General features: G+C 38.1%; 2 pseudogenes; both read right to left on the minus strand.

The window, feature by feature from the left end:
* Positions 1 to 3628: 3628 nt before the first annotated feature.
* LOC147639191 (uncharacterized) lies at positions 3629 to 5007 on the minus strand (annotated as a pseudogene).
* Positions 5008 to 5346: 339 nt separating this feature from the next.
* On the minus strand, positions 5347 to 7122 carry LOC147639192 (uncharacterized; annotated as a pseudogene).
* Positions 7123 to 17817: the final 10695 nt, after the last annotated feature.

Raw genomic sequence — 17817 nt, forward strand, 5'->3', positions numbered from 1 at the left:
GAGTTGATTTAGACTCCTGTAGTCAACACATAATTGTAAGGTTCCATTCTTCTTCTTTTGAAATATGACCGGTCCCCAAGGTGATACACTTGGTATTGTAAACCCTCGCTCTAACATAAGTCGGCAGAGTTGTTTCTTGAGTGCTATTGACTGTGGAACTGGCATTTTGTATGTCCTTTTTGCCACAAGTTGTGCTCCATGAATGTATCAGACAAGGTCCATGAAAGAAAGATATAATAAACAAACATTTATGTCCAGCAAAAGCAAAGGTAGTTGGAATATTTCTTATTCTTCAAATTAGTTTTCAAATCATATTCCCTCGTAACAATACTATAGTAGTAAAGGAGAGTCATAGGGAAACAATAACAAACGCCCAAACTTTAATGAAGTGTGGATGCCCAAACTCACTTATAACTTGGGTGGATACAGTTATTGAAGTGTGGACGTGCAAAACAGAAAAATTTGCTATTTGCTCGTAAAATGAGCAACATAGAGTAAAGTAGTATACTTACCACTTGTCTACATCTCATAAGCGAGGTCGGAAGATAGTTTTACTCGCATGGTTCACAAGAGGGCATCTCCAACTAACGAACTACATGCATAATTCAGTTATGCAACAAAATAATTCATGCAAAAACAGGTTCAAAACCTTACATGCATAGATGCAATGCAAGAATGTACCATGGGGAACAATTTTCCATTTCATTTAGCTAGTAACCCATGGTACCATATTCTAGATATGGGCACGGATCATTATCCCTAGCCTACATAACCAGCTTACTGGCTCTTGGTGTTGAGAACAAGTCCTCGACCATGGCAGTCCATCTTATGGAACCGGTCCATAAGTCGAAAGCACAGAGAATGCCCAATAGTAAAAACAACATGGGATTTGCATACTAGCTATAACTATGCTAGTTGTTTATCTCTAGATAAGGATTTAGCCAAGGAAGAGAAAACATGTACAAATTAGTTATCAAATCACTTTCCCAATAACACTACAATAGTCAAGGAGAGTCATGGAGAAATAATAACAAAGGAGATTCAATGATATGGCAAGTAAAGTTGACCTCTTCCATTATATCCACCTCTAGGGCCTTGAACTTGGTTTCTTACTTGACTGGGTTGTTGAATGGAAGCATCTCTTGACCTAGGATTATTTTGTGGATTCGTGGGAAAGTTTGGAGGAGGGAGTTTTGAAAGGTTGCAAGCCTTGGGTGGATGAGGGCATTTAGTACCATAGCGACCTAGTTGGTGGCAATTGTAGCACACTCCATTTCACCATGCTAGGTCATTCTGTAGGGTTTTTAGGCGAGGCAAGAGTGGTTGAGAATTTTGACGACTAATTGGCAATAGTTGATTGAAGAGTGATCTAGAGAGTACCCTTAAATTGGACGATTCAGGGTAGTTTTAACACATGTCAACTTACACCTACCTTAAACTCCTTTTGTAAATTTGACAAATACAAGATTTGAAGCTTCAACACATGCTAACTTAGCAACAACACACACGCACATATTAAACCTAAAATTAATAACTAATTTTAATTTTAATTACTTTCCTACTTAGCTTTAGGCATCTTCTCAAAGTCTATAGAGGGAAGACCAAGGAGAATTTGGGGCATTAAAATATGGTTTAGATGATTATGGCCTTGTTTATATAGTACTATTATCCTTTGTACAAAAACATTATTTCATATATAAGGCTTTTGTATAAAAGAATACTTTTTTACAAAACATAAGACTAGAAACAAATTAATTAAAATTTATGATGTGTCAATGAATTATTCAAGCAAGCAAAAATATAACTTTAAGTAAATAATAATAATACAATGGATTATTCAAGAAAATAATACAAGTAAAAATATAACTTCACTAGTATTTACAGTTTCTATTGGACATATGGTTAAGTGGGTCTTTAAGTGAGGTTCAATCCTCAAGAGTGCTTTGTGGAAGACTTCAAAATCAATGTCACTTGGTTTTAAAGGGTAACAGAAATGGCAAGATATTTACTTTGGATGTTAATATGCCCAGGGTGAGGGCAACCATGTTTGTGAATATGATAAGTGTCATTGCTTAGCTTGGTAAACATGCCAAGCATGCTTTCCTGCATAAAAAGCACGTCAGTACAAAGTAATTGGATATTATATATTTTGATGTATGGGGAACAAAAACAATTGTAGGTTGTAGGCACTAAATTATATTCATTGATGTGATCGATCTTGTTTGTTCTGTGGTGGGAGGGAATCAGCAGGCTGTGCCTCGTTAAAGGGGAGAAAAAGCGGTGATTCTATGGACCAAGTGCAAGTCTCTTCCTTGATCTGACCATGTGACTTTCGGGTTCGGTCGGATCAGTTTGGTTAGTTAAGACTTTGACTCGTTAGATCAATTCTCCCGTTAGATGATTTTCTTGGTGGAATCGCCCGTGCCTTCTAGGCAAGGGAAGTTTTTTTCGGGTTCGGTTTCAGAGGAACTACAGGGCTAGTCTCTTGTCCGGATATCCGTGGGGGTGAGGCTCCAAGTGTGGATCCCTGTCCCACGTAAGAGGCTGATGCTGCTTCCGCTGCCAGCGCCCTCGGAGGGGGTGGGGGTCTCACAGCCCATCTCATGGCCTCACATTTGATTGAACTTCTCTAGGTATTGAATGAGATCTCTAGTTCCATCAAATGGGTTTAGAGATCTAAACCACTAGCCTTCTTTGACTTTAAGGAAAAGTTTAAATATAGAGATCTTGGTAGGACCATCAATCCATCCCATGGCCTCTTATATTTGATCAAACTTCTCTAGGTATTGAATGAGATCTTCAATTCCATCAAATGTGTTCACAACATTCTTGAGATGTGGATTGTCTTGGTTTTGCCCAACTATTATAGCCTCTAGGTGCTATGCTGGTTGTAACCCCCCTTTCCATGTCAAACGACATCCTCAACATGTCTTTTGAAATATTCACATGGTAGGGGAAGAGTCAATCTAGAAGGAAGCGACAAAAACCAAGCAAGATCCAAAAAGTGAGCGAAGAAAAATGAGCAAAAGCCCCTACACCACTTCAATTATTCGCCTACACTAAGTGTACGTAGCACACAAAATGCCTTCCATGAAATTTTTATTTAACTCACACACTTGGTTAATCTCACCCACACACTTATAAAACACATCAATTTTGTAATCCAAAAGTGTATGTCCAGATGTTCACACAATCGCACGTGCATCTACTTCATGGTACAAAAATGCTTATGCCTCCGAGCATTCGTTATCCACAAAGGTGCATTTTCTCCTCTTCCTTTCACTTATAGCACCATAAAATCTCTTACTTTGAGCCATTCCTCTTCCATATCCTTGCAGTAGCCATTCCTCTTCCATATCCTTGCAGTAGCATGGAAGAATGCTCCAAAAATGGGAAGATGATAAAATGATTCATTTCAAGATACATTTCACTAAACGGAAGATTGCAATCAACCATCATAATTTTTAAAACATCAAATATGAACAAAAATTCATCCACATGTTCTTGTTCATCCTAACACAAAAAAGAGAAGCATGTCCATAAAAACAAAACTAAAAAAGATAAGTAGAAAATTTAGAAAGTCCCAAAAATAGATGTGGATGCTCACTAGTCATCATGGTACATGTTGTCAACTATCATCACTTTTTGTAAGCATCACCACCCGCGCGACCTCCAACACTTCATCCACACGTGCCTTCTTGGAACTAGCTACTTGCACAAGAGGCTGAACCATGGCATCAACTATGCTTTCATGATCATCAAAGGAGAGGCATGGATGAGGAGATGCTATACAATCATGCATCAAAGGTTCTGTACCACACCCCATCTCAAGGACCAACCCAGATGGGGGACATAAAAGATGTAGCACATGTGATAAAAAGCTAGTAGATCTCTCTAATGCCCCATGCCAAGAAGTCATAGAAGATGACCACAATATCTTTGATCTCTCTGGAAGATAGTGTGTCCAGTAGTCACGTGCTTGATCAATCCACAACGTATAAAACAAAGTGCCACTCTCCATAGGGTACATAGGTGGTCTACACCCTACTCACCAAGAAAACAGCATCATAGAAGATCTCATCTGTGTTATGAAGCATTAAAACATCTTATAAAATGGAAATCAGTCTATGAAAAAGCAAGACATTTATAAAGAGACCCACCATCAAGTCCAAGCCACATTGTGAGTCATGTCCATAGGAAAGTTTGTCATGGACAAAGATTCTTCTCGATACCTCAAGTCCAAAGACATACACATATTTCTCCAGCCAAGTCAATGCATGGACTATGTATGAGGTGAAGTGGTGAGACTCAATAACCCATCCTTGTAATTGAAATTACAACAAAGGCATGAATGGGAATGAGCACTTGCTAGGGGAACCCGCACTATAAGCCAACCATTGTTTGCTAAGGAGGCAACTATTGCCACTGTGATAGCCATGTCAACATGACCCTCACCAAGCATGTTCTATTGGTGTATCCCAGAATCTTTCTCTATCTCATACCCAATAAAAGCAAGTCCAGGAAAACTAAGTCACATGCCCACTTCACATGACCCTCACCAAGCATGATGCACTATTGTATCCCATAATCTTTCTCTATCTTATACCCAGTAGGCAAGTTGAGGAAAACTAAGTCACATGCCCACTTCACATGCTTCCCCATCCTCTTGTATTCATGGTTGTCTCTAGCAACCTTGGCAAAGAACTCATGCACCACCTTATAAGAGTCATTCTTCTTTTTCCTAGGGGCTTCACCTAAAAATATGTAAGTGTAGTATGTGAGTTTAGCCAGAGGGGTATATCAATTTAAAAAAGTTATAGAATTACATTTAAAGGAGGGGGTTTTAACCAATTTTTAAAAAATACCATAAGTTTATGAACAAAAAGGGGTCATTTTACTCACAAAAGTATGTGAGTGTAAGGGGGTTTTTTAAATACTCCTTGAACAAGTGATACACAGGGTTTCTTCATAGTGCATCCCCTCAGTACTTTCTCTCCACAAAGTCATGCCCCATTGACAAATAGTCGGCCACCATGTAATCATAGGGCATAACATAGTTGAGTGCATACATCAATATGGTTAGCAATGTAAGCATATATATATAAGGCACCATCTCTCTAGATATAATCCCATATCTTCCAAGCACACATCATAAATGCAAAACTAAATATACATACTTGTGACACCTTATTATTTTTACCTTATAGATGGAGAAAGTAGACAAAGAAGACCAAATTATTTACACATAACTAAAGTTGAGAGTTATGTATTTTGTTTACCTTTTCCACCTTCATCTACATTCACATGCTCTACATTGTCCCGTGATGGACTTTTGATGACCTCCTCTTACACCACAAACCCGTTGGTTGGAGAAAAATAAGGCAATGCATTAGCACAGTGAATGAAAGAAACACCCATATCAATCCACCACAGATAGTGAACTATCTCCCACTTTGAGAGGTTGTACATGCTCTTCGGGTACATACATGTATCCTCACTACTTCTATCGAGCTAACCCTTACAATGATCGAGTAATCTTGCCAATATTATCTCCCCCACCAAATGTGAAAGATATCTTCATGAAGTTATCAAAAAATCACAATTCAAAACCACACAATTGAAAATATAATTCCAATATCAATGTCAAAAGGAAATGAGATTGATAGAAGTACAAGATTCACATGAGCACCACATGACATGCTGCCATGCTTAGATCATTCATCTTTCTTTAATGGCTCCCCTCCCCCTTTCTAGATGCACTAGCCTCTAAAGCTTGTTGTCTTGCCCTCACTTCAGCAAACAAATACTTTCTAGCCTCTACTTTGATACCCTCCAAATAAGCTTGTAAGGTGTAGTCTAGTGGAAGATCTAGTGGACTCCCTAGTACACACACCCTCGCTACGTCCTCCAAAATTTGCGCTACTTCAACCTCCACCTTTTCCAAAAAGCAATCAGGACCCCACCACCCGCTCATCAAGAAAGATACATCTGACACATAAAACCTAGATGCAAACTCATGTAAAATTACATATAATATGTACAAAAGTGCATGAGTAAAAAATGAGCTTACACTCGATAATCACTGTTTGCAAGGTCTCGACATACCATACATATCCTTCATCCTCTTATTTGAATCCAATAGAGATAATAACATCAACCATTTTCTTTCCCTTATCTTATCAATTGCCAAAGCCATCAGCTTCTATACAGTGTGATAACAAAATCAAGATTATCGAACATTAAGCCAAGAACCCTAGACACCAACTGATCACCAAGCTTTGGATTGAGGACATTAAGCACCCTAGACACCCATTGATCACCAAGCTTTGGATCGAGGACATTAAGCACCTATACACCAAAGACCAAGGCACATACCGTAACAAATATAACACCATGACACTCATGCAATTAGAGTAAACATGCATATTTTGAAGAGTGGATATACATACCATTCCTATATGATCAAACAATCTCTTATGGACTTTTGTGCGCTCTTTTCTTAAAGCTTCCTCTTGGTTCTCAATAGGAATTGTACTCGACACCAACTCATCAACCTTTTTAAGCTATGAAGTATACTCCACCTTTAGGCACAAAGAGAAAGTGATGTAAAAAATCTCAACGTATTTTTTACATGCTTGCACTTCCATCTACCATCGTAATATATGTAGAGAAATCATACCTAAAATACTAGCCTTGAAAGATATCTTCTAATCAATGGAAACCATTTTTGTTTCCCTTTTGTGCTTGTATCTTTGGCTCTCAAAAATGACTCAAGTACTTTCACTTGTTCTTATGCGGCAAGGTGCCCAAGAAAGCATTGATATCACATTTACATTTATTATTACAATTCCACATCACATCATGCAAGCTAGCTTCACAATGGCATGCTCATTCATTCATTTCGATACCAACAACAAAGTTTACAATCAAGTTATTTCATTTAGCATAAATAAACTATCTGGAACAATACCTATTTGTACCAAATGTGTGCATTGGTGGTTGCATTACTTTGCCACCACCTCCACCACCACTCGATAACTTTTTATTGAACGGATAGTTATAAGCATAGTGGCCTTGTCTATGAAATTTTAAACATGTCCCCTTACAAGCATCATGGGTCATCGTAGAATCGGATTGCGGCCTCTTACCAAGAAACTTTGATTTTGATTTCTTTAAAGATGAGTCTTGTCCAGAAGGTTGTCCGCTAGGCCTCTCGAAGAGGCTACTACACTGCTTGGAGATTTTTCTTTCCTTTCCTTTTCTCTTCATTGCACTTTTCTAGTCAGATGGGCCTCCCCCCAATTTCCTTTCTCGCAGGGCTACAACTATATCATCATATATATGTGCATTGTAATGCATCCTTAAAGGAATTAATTATGTTCTATCTTACCTGATTTTGATAATCACGAGGTAAAGCCTAAAGAAACAATAGATGGACATAACGATCTGGGAGATCTAAGAACTTATAACTCTTGGAGCTCCTAAATGAAAGCCTCAAAAGTCTCCCTTCAAACTATATTTTTTAAAGTTAGTGAAAATCCAAAGTTTCATTAGGTTCTCTCATGTAAGTCTCCGAGAACATAGTCTTAAAGTTTTCCTAGGTCCTAGGAGTTATGAGTTTTTGACTTGAGATCTTAGACTAACTGATACCTCTTAAAAACATTTCTATCGCCATTATTCTATACTCCTCTAAGCAATGAACAATGGTGAAATGTGCTCTCCCCCCCAATGACTCACCTAAGCTCTGACAAAGTCTGGGTGACACTCCTTCTTCTCCCTAGAAAATAACTCTGGAGTAAAAGGAGAATATGACATCCTGAAAGTACCCAATAGCCTAGCCTATGGGGCGGTCGTCATTCACTTTGTGCTACTCGAGTTTTTAGATCTTGAACTTGGTGGAATAAATTCAAAAGCTCATTTGGATCAATAAAGACCATCTATGGTTTTGGTTGGTGCCCTTCGCACACCCACTATAGCCCGAGAAACTATTGGAAGGGGAACACTAGTGTTCTATCCCACTACAGTAGGTCTATGACCAAATTGGTTAGAAGGAGGAGTTTCTACATTTTTCACCAAATAATTTATAAATTTTATCTTTGGTTTATGTTTAAATCATCTTCATTCAACCCAAAAAACCAAACAAAGCTTTAGTTTTAGCTTTCTTCTCTAATTTTTCAAAATTTCATGCATGAATTTTTGGGAAAATTTTGACTTAACTTTCCTAGATTTCTAAGCATGCTAGCACAGACCAAATAAAATTTCAAAATATTTATAATACAGTGCATATATAAATGCATAATTCCTTCTTGCATAAACATACATAAAAATATTAAATTCATAATATATATGACATTCACAAATCACTTGCCTTCATCACACAATTCACCGTAAAATATGCAAGAAAAAATACATGTTTTCACCCCACAAAAAAGAATGAAATTTGTATTTTTATGTGTTGAAAAGTTATAAGTAATGTTCATTTTATTAGAATTTAGTTGATTTTTGAAATGAAAATTTTAGGAAATTTGAAGAAGAAAAAATAATCAAATAACTGCACTTAATTGGAATTTGAAATCTTTGACTTTTGTTTTAAATGAGGATAAGAGGTTTGTTAGCAGAAGCTTCCATTTTCACATGTAAGGGTGAGAGTTTTTGATGACCTTGCCTTTGTAAACTTGAGAGAAGAGGGGTATTTTATATGTATGTTTTGTTTTAAAGAGAGCGCCTTTGTTTTGTTTTAAAGAGAGTGCCTTTGTTAACAAAATGAAGATTGCTTTTTGCTAGCTGAAAAGATGGAGAAGTATAGAGTAATATCCATGGATACATCAATGAATCCTCTATCATTTAACACGCAAACACAAGGATAAGAAAGAATTTTTGCTAGCTGAAAAGATGGAAAAGTATAGAGTAATATCCATGGATACATCAATGAATCCTCTATCATTTAACACGCAAACACAAGGATAAGAAAGAATTTATTTTGAAACAATTGTTCCATGCTAATACCAAATAAAACATACCAACTTAAGGTTCCACTTTCTTGCGTGCTTGCCCAAGACTGACTCTCATTGTTTACCTTCTTAAAAGCTCGTCCATTACTTAGCACTATTGCATATCATCATAAGATCACAAAACAATAAAGGAAAAATATTAGGGTTTGGTTAGTACTCGCCCCTAACCATAGGCTCCAAACCACACACAATGGTAATCCAACCCACTGAGCTAGGCACTGGCACAACCCTAGCAAGCAAGTGCCCACAAAGCATGTGCACAAAGCATGCATGTTCTATACCCCACCCCTAGCTATCTTGATTATCACCACTAACACTGCTCACTAGTGGGCTAACCACTAGATGGGACCCTTGGGATGCCCAAATCCTAAGGAAGAGCTCCACAACTGGAATTAACTATAAATTAGCCATAATCCTAACTATATATCCACTTAACCATTTCACACTTAATTAATCCTAACTATATATCCACTTAGCCATAATCCTGACTATATATCCACTTAACCATTAATTAACTATAAATTAGACATAATCCTAACTATATAGTCACTTAACCATTTCACACTACTATAAGAATTGTCCGACCGACCTCTAACACTAACCACGTTATGTCCACACAACATGGGACATAACAACATGAGCATGTTAAACTTATGCATTACAACATCCTCAAGTAATATTTCTCTCTTAATAATGGCTCTCAAGTTCTGAAATTGCCAACCATGTAACGGTTAAGATTTTTTGGATTTTTATTTTGTTTTAAGTTTTAAACTAAAAGTTCTAATCCCTCTCAATAAAGGCTCTTTAAGACCTAAATCTCAAAGATCACCACAAGCATGTACCCATGTCATCCTCACTACCCACCACTTGGAGTTTTATGATTTTCTTAACCTTGCACTACGATGATAAAAACCTTGGTCACAAAAATTTGTATCTATCCATATGTTATGTAATACCCACATGATAAGAATCTTGGTCACTATTAACCACTTTGCGAGTAAACATGGTTTTGTCAACCCATTCTATTGTAAAGTTCTTCCCCATCTTACCTACATGAAGCAGAAGTCCTTGTAAGATGGCATTGGAATCTATAAAGCAACCTTACCCTAAGCTTAATGCCAAATATGAAAGTCGTAAACTTCATGTACATACTTGCTTAAAACTAGAACTAGTGGCCATGAACCTTTTTAAATCATATCCAACATACTGTGAAGGCTATTCATTTGTGTATAGGTCAATTTTGACATCAAGCAATATACACATGTATTCATTCCCTTGCAATGGAGTACTTGTGAGCTCTCCCTCTTCTCCCTAACTTATTGAGTCGTCTTTCTTGGTGCCTAATTGATGCTTGCTTAGATAGGTTTGATTGTCAGATCTCTCTTACATGAGCTTCTCCTCTCTACCTCTTGTGTGACTGGCCCAAAGTGTAGGAAACCTTCTTCTTATCTCCATCAAGGTGACTGAACCTCTACCTTTATATAGCCATGGAAGCATTCCAGTGTGATACAATGTAAGGATGTGATGGTGGACGGTCTGGCACACCCATATCAGGAAGAAGTATTTGTGGCTTTAGAAGGGGAAAGCCCTTCTTTCTTTGTCCTTTTGCATAATTTTTACACCCAAAAGGCTTTGGTTTTATTATATTAAGATAAGTAATAGCTTAATAATTGTGATTTGCAATGTAATCCACTCTAAAAAGATAAAAGCTCCATTGGTATAGATTAGAGTGAGGAAGTTATGATTTTTTATTTCTGTTTTATATGAAATAGACAAACTTGGGCATGGATCCCAAGTGGTGCATGGGGCTTTGTATCTATGATAATATTGGTAAAAATTTATTAAGCAATAATTGGTCTTTATTACTCTAATAATTGAAAAGGATAAGAATTTTCCTTGAAATTTAATGTTGGTACAAATTTTTATGATAGGCAAATCTTTTTAAGCGATGAGTAGGTGTGTCCTTACAAGTCTTCAAGGGAAAACATATTAGGTTCAACTATCCCTAGGCTCATGTCACGTCTCTCTAGGGTCATGTCACGTCCCTGTAGGCTTGCATGTCATGTGCATGTAGACTCATGTCTACTAGCTCCTCTCACATTTGATTTTTATGGGACTTGGGTCTCACGTCTCCCAACCTGCTTTGAGAAGTTTTTTCAATTTTTCAAGGCTTATGCTGATGGGGGATATTATTAATCCCAATTATGGGTGATTATGTGAGTGATAAGACCTACAGAGATAACATATTATCTACTACTAGGTCCACTGCCTTGTAACACTTATCAAAGACATAGTATCTAGACCTACAGAGATTATAGATTGTCTACTTTGCCCAATGCCTTGTAATAACACTTATCATTGATGTATTGTCTAGACTTATAGAGATGGTCATGAAGCCTCTTTCTCTTAAGGCGCCGATCGATCATGAATCAATCAATGAGAGATAATTCATCTAGTCTTTATCGGGGAGTGCATCTCATATGAAGATACTTGGCTCTAGCTACACTTAACCTTGAAAAAAATATTATCTATGAAATCACTAGTAAATGAAATCACTTTTATAAAATAAAGTAGTTAAAACAAAAGAGGCTAATAAAACTATATTCTTTTATAGATGGGATTCAGCAAATGAGCATATGGTGTAGGTACTATGGTAGTAAATCAATCTATCTATTGGTCCCAATATACTCCTCTATCCAACCCCCGCTCCCACACACACTTACGTATATGAGCCTTTTAACGTGATATATATATTTGTATGACCCATATGACACACATGGAATGAGACTTGAGTCCGGGGGAGAGAGAGAGAGAGAGAGAGAGAGAGAGAGAGAGAGAGAGAGAGAGAGAGAGAGTTGTAGCTAGCACACATGATTGATATATCATATCGATGTGTAGAAAATGGTAGGAGACTTGATGTGAAAAATGATGTGAAAATCACTGACATCGTCTGTGTGCATGCGTGTGTGTGTGTGTGTGTGTGAGAGAGAGAGAGAGAGAGAGAGAAAATATGGTGATGATAGCAATAAAGGCACTGATCTATCACCTTAATAATGATGTTATAAACTTGAAAGTTATGGAAAATTTTATCTCGATAACCACTTGAGCTATGAACATAAGACTGCCTAGAGAACATAGACTTAACAGCGAGTCTAAAGATAGTTCAAGTTGTTGTTGCTGTCCTCTTCCTTGTTGCTCTTGGGGGTTCGCCTCTTCCTTGTCGTTGTTGCTAATCTCGTTTTTTTTGGTTGCTCGGCCTCTTTCTTGTTGATCTGATCGGTTTGTTGTTGTTGTTCGTCGGCCAGCTCTTCCTTGGCGGCGGTGATCTGGGCGGTGGCTTGTTGGCGATCAAGCAACGCGAACTCGCCGGATCCAAGAGCTATCCCTCTGCAAACGGATTCTGCGAAACGGCTCAATATGAATGGAGGGGGGGGGGGCTCCGTCGTAACAACCTGGTTGTTGGCGTTAGCGGAATTCGCCATTTTGATCATCCTGTGGGCGCGCTCTAGTTCGTTGATGTCTATCACCACGAAGTCACCAGGGCGGCTCGCCATCTTCTTGTGATTGTGATTGTGTGCAGAGAGAGAGAGAGACGTGGCTAAGGAGATGCAATCCGAATACTTATAATAAGAAAGCAATGCCTACTTCAAAACGCTCCGTTGCCTTTGTGGCCGACGTTGGGGTCCTACGACAGCAAAGAGCTATAGTCTTTTTTTTTTTTTTCATTCTCCTAGGAGGCGCTGTAGTAAGTAAAAAAATTAACTTTTGTGACAGAGCTACTATTTTTGGGTTATGTACAACAAACCCGTCTCTTTGGCTTACCTAAAAAGGGAAGGGTCAACGCCCACAAATAGTTACTGTAAAATGTTCTCTCTCTCTCTCTCAAATAAAATGAGAAACTCTTTTTCTTTCTCTCTCTCACTATTAACCGAATTAACATACACAACACACGGAGAGAAGAAGAGAAAGAAGACCATGTAAAGGTCAGTTCAGAGACCAGCAATTAGCTAACCCTAATGATGGTTAACTCCCTGATATGAGGTCGCTAGGGGCTCATTCTACCTCCACTTGTGTCACTCAAAAGGAGCTTCCACAAGCTAGATAGAGAACAAGGAAGAAGGGAGCTATGGTGGAGAGTTCAACCTCTATTCCATGCCTTTGTGTGTGCAAGAGTGATCTCAAGAAGAAGACAAGGAGAGGGAGGAGAGAAAGCAAGCCAAGAATCATCACCTACATTCACACCCCCACACAATCAAGCAAGCATGCATCAACAAACACAAACCTATCACCATAGCCATAAGAGAGTGAGAGAGAGAGAAGGCAAAACTCAATTGTGATAATGGGATTGTCCCTTTTCATATTTCATAAATCACTCATATGCATGAGCTCACTTTTTACAATGGCCGGTCGCCCATTTAACAATTGGAGGCCCTAAACTGATTTCCTAGCTCTATGTACACCTAGGCTTATTGACCGGCATTACACAAGTTAGAAACTCGGTCATCCCATATGTCTTTTTCATGAAGCGCTTAGCACGATTACATAATAATGTGTTGTTTTATAGCATAAGATCTTGAAGTTGAGGTTTTCATCCCCATAATTCCATTGGATTCAACAAAGTCAAGGATTAGGTAGAGAAAGAAGTTAAACTCAAAGTGCTTTTACCGAGCCTCAAGAGGAAGATCTGAGCTAAGTGCCCAAGTACTATAGGTCCCACAACATTAGGGAATAGAGTGTGGTATAGGCTCAAAGATGTTGACATACCAATCTCAACTAGTGCTATGGACACTAATGGCCCACCTAGGTGATAGCTTCTACACTTACGCCACTGGCTGGGTTAGTGAGATTATGGGTGATGTGTTGCCACACAGTGGTTTGCAACCATTTTGGTGTACTAGAATTATACCATAGGTATAGCACTAGTTCATGTAGTTGGTGTTAAGGCTAAGAGCCAGCAAAGAGGTGTTGAGAAATATGGTGCCATTGGAAGGTTGGGAGTAAGTTACAAGGTCATCTAGCAAGTTACCACATCATCAAACTAATTTATCCTACATGAGCTCTCAAGCAATTAGTAGCCACCTCATATAAAAGGGGCACCTCAAGCAATTAGTAGCTCTCAAGCAATTAGTAGCCACCTCATATAAAAGGGGCACCTTCAAACACAATCAACTCATCTCTCAAGCAATATCAAGTAAGTCCATTTGGTTGCATATCTTGTTCATCTCTTTTTAGTTATTCTTTACTCTTGCTCATGTTATCTTCATCATGTTTTAGCATTTTCTTTAATCCACCTTAGCTTAAGCCTAGTTCTGATCCATGTTTCTCAACATGGTATCACAGCCGGGTCAGCTAGACTTGGCAAGGTGAATAGGTTAGACTTGCATTAGTCTAGGTTGATAGGTTGCATTAGATCTCTCTCCTACACTTGCTAAGTGGTCTCAAAAAGAAGGACTTCTACACAAGGAAGGAGATGGATGGTCATGAACGCATGATAGGTCTTTCACTTGCATTTTAAGCATTAGGGTAACCAAGGGAAGAGAGAGAGAGAGAGAGAGAGAGAGAGAGAGAGAGAGAGAGAGAAGTAGAGGATCTTGTTGCTCATCATCAACAACAGCTTAGAAGAAGAGAAAAAGTAAAAGAATGGTACTGACTGATTCATTAGTTCATGTGCACTTAAATAAGAATTTTCACTTGTTAACTAGTTAGTAATTTTCTCCTTAGGATGATCATTCAATCATCTTAGGAAGATCATTTAATCATCTTAGCTTGTAATAAGATACCTTATGCTACTTTGATGAATGTTAATTTAGAGGATTTAGAAATATTAATATTAATCCAAGGCTAAGGGAAATTTTCTCCAGGTAATTATTCTTTGGATGACACTTTCTCCTTTTAGAATCCACCCAATGTGTATCCTTTTATTTGGTAATTACGTGTGGATGTAGGCTAATAATGGGCTGAGGCCCTTTAGGAGGGCTTTTGCCTCAAATGTATGTACTCATTCTTATGAGTGTATGTAAGTGACCTTATCATGTCACTTCACTCATTTTCATCAATCTACTTTGAGTGTTGTGCTTCCATCTATCTCTTCTTACTTGTTGCATCTATATGTGTGTTGCTACTTTAATCTCCACTCCAAAAAGTGGTATCATAGTAGGCTCTCTTGGCTCTCACCCCCTTGTCATCTTCTCCTCGAGTTGCACTTTTGATTGTCTCAAATTGAGCTATCCTCTTAGGAGGGGAAGTTATACCCTACATTTGTATGTATTTTCATGGTTGTGTAGCATTTAAATAGTCGTAATTATAAAAATACATTAAATATATTAAACCTTCAATCCTTCGTTAAGCACTCTCTCTTCTCCTTATCCTCTTTCTTGTGTTTTATTGAGTCTTACTTGTTGCTTTATGTGGATGCTTGCTTAGATAGGTTTGATTGTCGGATCTCTTTTGAATGAGATTGTCCTCTGTATCCACCTCATGTGATTGACTCATAGTGTAGGCAACCTTCTTCTCAACTTTATCAAGGTGATTGAAGCTCTACGTCCACACTCCATAGGGCCATGGAAGCATTTCAGCGTGATGATGGATTGAGGATGTGATGGACTGTCTAACACACCCATATCAGGAAGAAGTTTTTGTGGCTCTATGACAAGCCTCCCCAATGATTTTTTTTAAAACATAGGCTAAGGTAAGTTAGCCAAGCTGCAAGGATGGCTTCCTCAATGTCAAATAGCAGCTAGCTGCTAGCCTGACCCTCTATCCACCAACAGTAAGATATTGGATAATCCCAAATAACTTGGAATGGGAAAAAAAATAAAGCTAATCCCTGACCGTGTTGCCAAATTTAGTGTCGATTAGGAGGTCAGACACTTGAAGACATTTGATTTTGGAGTTTTAGATTTATTAGATTTGTTTATTTTTATCGTGTTTTACATTACGTTAGGTCATTCTATGTACATACTTTTTGGAAGGGAAAAATCCTTCTTTCTTTGTCCATTTGCATGATTTTGATACCCAAAAGGCTTTGATTTTGTTGTATTAAGATAAAATAGGCTTTCAAATTATAATTAGGAATGTAATCCACTATTAAAAAATTAGCTACAAGCTCCATTTTGTATAAGATTAGAGTGAGGAAGTTGTGATTTTGTTGTTTATGCATTTCATAATTTTTATTCATAAAATTGGTAGCATTAGAGCATGTAAAATCAACTTTAAAAAAAAACACTTAATCACTTACATAAAAATCCATAATTAGGATTAAAAATAGTCCCCTTCAAGCCTTAAAAAATTGCAAAAACCAAGTCAAACCACTTCTCTGGTTGGGAGACGTGAGCCTTGAGTCTTTTGAAAATCAAATTTGAGTGTAGTTACGTGAGTTTATAGGGACATAACGTGCGAGCCTACAGAGACCTAACATGAGTTTAGAGAGACATGATGTGAGTATACCCAGTGCAAACCTAAGCCAAGTACAAGACATGACGTAATCCTAGGGGTAGTTGGACCTAATATGCTTTACCAGCCTATTAAAACTACCTTGAAGACTTGTAAATGACACACTTACTCATGTCCCAAAAAGATTTTCCTCTCATACAAATCTATACCTGCATCAAATTACAAGGAAAGTTCTTATCCTTTTGAATTGTTGGGCTAATTATTGTTGAGTAATTTCTATATTGCTATAGACATGGAGGCCCACACACCACTTGGAATACCCATGCCCAAGTGTGTCTATTTCATAAAAAACAATATTTGTGAGAGTATTTCATAAAAAATCCATAATCCTAGCTAGCCATGAGAGACATGAGTCTAGATAGCCATGATGTGAGGCCACCAAATGTGATGTGACTCTATGACTTCAGAGGCTACTAAACATAAGCCTGCCCAAGCATGATGTGAGTCTAGCTCTCATGACACCCGTGTGAGACCATTTTATACAAAAGAAAGACATAAGCCCACTAGGTGTAAGTCATATGTGGTGAGCCACTAGGTGTAAGTCATATGTGGTGAGCCACTAGGTGTGAGTCATATGTGGTAGCTCACAAGCCCACTAGGTGTGAGTCATATGTGGTCGCTCACAAATTGTTAGTCATGCACCCACAAGTTATGAGTCATGCACCCACAAAACGTGAGTCCACCGGATGTGAGACATGACCAATCCAAAAAAAAAACCATTCAAAAACTCAAAGAACTAGAATTAAAAAAATATTTATTTTTTATTATTTTTGTAGTATCCACTAGTGTCAACAATTGCTATTCAAACCTGCTTTAGTGGCCAATCTTAAAGGAGCCACAATGTACCCTTATAAACCAGTCAATGAGAACTGAGGACCAAGTCACTCAAGATAAGCTATTTGATGTGAAGTCGGTATGAGCTTAATGTTGGAAATGATAATCTAGTCGAGTATACAACCATACCTTCTCAAATAATTGAGTCTTTAATCCCATTAAATGATGACCGGCACTCAACAAAGTGCTTCTCATTAACAAGGTAAGAGACTCCTTTAAATCTACCTCAAGCGAGAAGCTTTGGGAAGAAATGAGCTAAATAAATGTGGACATGCGTAGAGGAACCCTTGGAAATGAGAGGTTCCTATTGATGATTGGGCACGAGGCCTCAGGCTGATACACCCAAGGTCTCTCGGTTTTTTTCTGCATTCCCTTTCAATACCCTCCAAGACTTAGATTCACCAATAGGCTCAGTGAATAGGGCCTTGAGTTCTATGAAAAAAGGGCATGAATTGCCCTATCTTTGGGAAAAGCTTCCCTGAGGGAGGAGCAGGACCAAGACCAAGACTAGTATCATCAA

Source organism: Cibotium barometz, chromosome 4 (assembly GCF_041138505.1).
Source record: "Cibotium barometz isolate CiBa-2024 chromosome 4, ASM4113850v1, whole genome shotgun sequence".
Taxonomy (NCBI): Eukaryota; Viridiplantae; Streptophyta; class Polypodiopsida; order Cyatheales; family Cibotiaceae; genus Cibotium; species Cibotium barometz.